This window comes from Pristiophorus japonicus, unplaced genomic scaffold, assembly GCF_044704955.1.
Source record: "Pristiophorus japonicus isolate sPriJap1 unplaced genomic scaffold, sPriJap1.hap1 HAP1_SCAFFOLD_30, whole genome shotgun sequence".
Classification (NCBI taxonomy): domain Eukaryota; kingdom Metazoa; phylum Chordata; class Chondrichthyes; family Pristiophoridae; genus Pristiophorus; species Pristiophorus japonicus.
In genome coordinates this window covers 9949543-9953117 of record NW_027252779.1, presented here as the reverse complement: position 1 = coordinate 9953117, position 3575 = coordinate 9949543, and the positions used below count along the sequence as shown (strand labels likewise).

The window sequence follows — 3575 nt, the reverse complement described above, 5'->3', positions numbered from 1 at the left end:
CCAAGGATCTGAATTACTTCCTCTTGTCCTTTGCAACTGGCTCGAGGGGCTAATGGAATTCTGCTGTCCTTCTGTAACAGGTTCGATGGCTTGCTCTTGTTCCTGTGTAATAGACTCAGGTTCTAAGAGTACTCAATGGAAAAGTCGGTAGGATAGGAGCCACTGTGTAGCAGGAATTGCAGGGAACGCAGTTTCCCTTCTCTGAAGTATTGATTTGCTGCAAAATGCACTGAGCTGCCGAAGAAACACCAGATCATGACCTAAATTCCGACTAAATTCCGACCTATCCAGATTAATGGCACTTTCCAGCTCTTAGTCCATAGCCTTTTAGGTTACTGGAATTGAAGTGCACATTCAAGGACTTTTAAAAGTGGTGAGGACTTCTGCCTCTAAATCACTTTCAGGAGTGAATTCCAGACTCTAATCATCCCTGGGTGAAAACAGTGTACCTCAAGTTCCGGAAAACCTTCTACCAATTACTTTAAATCTATGACGCATGGTTGTTGACCACTCTGCGAAGGGAAATAGATCCTTTCTATGCACTCGATCTAGGTCACTCATATTTTTATTCACTTCAATACGGACCCCTTAGCCTCCTCTGTTCCAAAGAAAACAAACCGAGCCGATGCAATGTTTACTCAGAGCTAAATTCACCATCCGCCTAAATCTAACCTGTATGCTCACGAGTGCTGTCTGATCATTGCTGTAATGCGGTGACCAGAGAAACATGCAATAATCTAGCTGTGGCCCAACTAGAGTTTTACACATTTGAAGCATAACTTCCCCGATCGTATATTCTATGGCTCATCTAATGAAGGCAAGTATTCCGTGTTGCTTCTCAACATAGAAACATCGAAAATAGTTTCAGCAGTACGCCATTCGACACTTAGAGCCTGCACCACCACTCAATAAGATCATGGCTGATCATTCCCTCAGTACCGCTTTCCTGTTTCCTCCCTACCTCTTGATCCTTTTAGCCATAAGGGCCACAATAACTCCCTGTTGAATATATCCAATGAACTGGCATCAACAACTCTTTGCTGCAGGGAATTGCACAGTTTAACAACTCTCTGATTCTAGCCAATTCTCGCCTCATACCATCGAAATTACCTTTCCTAAAGTTCAGGTCCCTAGTTTCTGAATTAACTGTGTCACTCTCCATCTTATAAAGAATTCTACCATGTTATGGTCACTCTTCCCCAAGGGGCCTCGCACAACAAGATTGAAAATTAGTCCCTTCTCATTACACATCACCTAGTCCACGATGGCCAGCTCTCTAGGTGGTTCCTCGACATATTGGTCTGGAAAACCATCCCTAATATACCCAAGGAAATCGTCCTCCACCGCATTGCTAACAGTTTGGTCAGCCCAATCAATATATAGATTAAAGTTGCCCATGGTAACTGCTGTACCTTTATTGCACACATCCCTTATTTCTTGTTTGATGCTGTCCCCAACCTCACTACTATTGTTTGGAGGTCTGTACACAATGCCCACTAGCGTTTTCTGCCACTTGGTATTCTGCAGCTCCCCCCATACCGCTTCCTAATCATCCAAGCAAATGTCGCTCCTTATCATTGCATTAATTTCTTCTTTAACCAGCAACGCCACCCCGCCTCCTTTTGCTTTCTGACTATACTTCACAAGCATCGTATCGACCTGCCCTGCTACCGTCAAGGATTCTGTGGACATGGACTCCAAGGTCATTTGCACCTCTACACTCATCAGTGGCCTAACATTTAATGTTTATTCGCTTTTCCTATAAGCACTCCCCAAATGCATTATCTAACATTTCTTCGGGTTGAATTCCATTAAACCCCTGACAGGTTCTTTGATATCTACCTGCAATGTACAGCTTTCTTCCTCATGCTCAAGCATATCTGGTTGACCAATCTTTCAGTCACCTGCGCTAATTTGTATTTAGTGGTTCGGTGTCAAATTCGTATCGCATAATACTCTTGTGAAGCGCCTTGGATATTTCGCTAATTTCGAGGTGCTAATTATATATAAGTTGTTGTAGTTGTTTAAAATGTGTGTTACATAACGTTATATAGAGACTGCATCACAGAAAGAGACAATTGTACCTAACTGGTGTTGCGAGAGTTAATGCTGCATACTACGCTACTTCACTTGATCCGATCAGCATATTGTTCTATTGCTTTCTCAGTCATGTGCTTAGGTAATTTCCCTTTAAAATGAATCTGTGCTATTCGCCTCAACTACTGCTTATGTAGCATCTTCCACATTCTAACCACTCTTTGGTAAATAAGTTGCTCTTGAATTGTCCACTGGATTTACCGGTGACCTTCCGTTCTGAACTCCTGCACAATAGCAAACATTTTCTCCACATCAACTCGATCAAATACCTTCATAATGTAAAAATATATCTCACTTGTTTTTCGAGAAAGAAGCTCCCCAGACTGTTCAGTTTTTCCCGAAATGTAAATTCTTTCAGTTCTAACCGAAATTTTTCCTTCTTTGCTGAAGATTCTGCGATTCTGTGATTTAATTTTCACATCGTCTGGGAGATCCAATCGGGCAAGCATGCAGGCGGTCTCTGATAAATTGCACCGACGATTCGACTATTAAAGCAGCTCTACTCTGTAGCTGCGATGGCTGAGTGGTTAAGTCGTTGGACTTGAAATCCAATGGAGGTTTTCGTGCGCAGGTTCAAACCCTGCTCGCAGCGATTCTACAGGTGCTGTTTCTTTATCGACTACCGGGAATCTCATTGGAATCTGATCACAAATCCCTTCATTACACTGATTGACGCGAAGCTGTTGTTCGAACTGGAAACATTCATAGTTTATCGGTATTAATTGTTGGTTTGTTGGACACTATCTGCAAAAATCAGTGAGCAATATACACAGTATGAAAAAATGCCTTTTAATAAAGTCAAGTGCATTGTTTGGGAGGAACTCACCTTTAGTTAATGAGTGCGAACGAGGTTTGGTTTTATAAAGATGAACAAGTTTTGCCAAAATGACCACGGCAGCGTTTGACGTTGCAATGTTCTGATAACATCAGTGTTTGCATCAAAGTAGATGCCTTATCCATTAAGCGACGCGGCCCCTGATGTTTGCAGCAGAATAATGTACAGCAAAATTCTAAAGGGTCAAAGTGTAATAAAAAGGCAAGCATGAAATCTCGGTGCCACAATGCAAGGAGTATTTGGAACCCAGGACAGGGCTCTGAGCTAGTTAGAGTGGGTGAGAGCTCAGATCACAGGACCCCAAAAATGCAAAAGGTAGGAGGCAATCGAGCAGAGTAGCACTGGGGAAAGTGTAAACGACAAGGTGATAGGAAGGGACAATATGTGTGAATATAAAGAGGCTGCAGGAGGGGTCAAAACTAAAAATTCTGGTTTAAAAACTAGTATTAAAACACTCTACCTAACCACACGCAGCTTTTGAAATAAGGTAAATGATTTGACGGCACAATTCATCATAAATGGGTATGATTTGTTGTCCATTACAGAAACGTTGCAGGTTGGCCAGAACAGGGAATTAAAGATACAGCGGTATCTGACAATTCGGAAGGATAGACAAGAAGGGAAAGGAGGTGGGGTAGCTCTG

The 3575-nt window shown here is 42.3% G+C and overlaps 1 non-coding gene across 1 annotated transcript; it reads left to right on the top strand.

The window, feature by feature from the left end:
* Positions 1 to 2606: 2606 nt before the first annotated feature.
* On the top strand, positions 2607 to 2689 carry trnas-uga (transfer RNA serine (anticodon UGA)). The gene has a single exon. It is a non-coding gene; the product is annotated as a tRNA-Ser (tRNA).
* Positions 2690 to 3575: the final 886 nt, after the last annotated feature.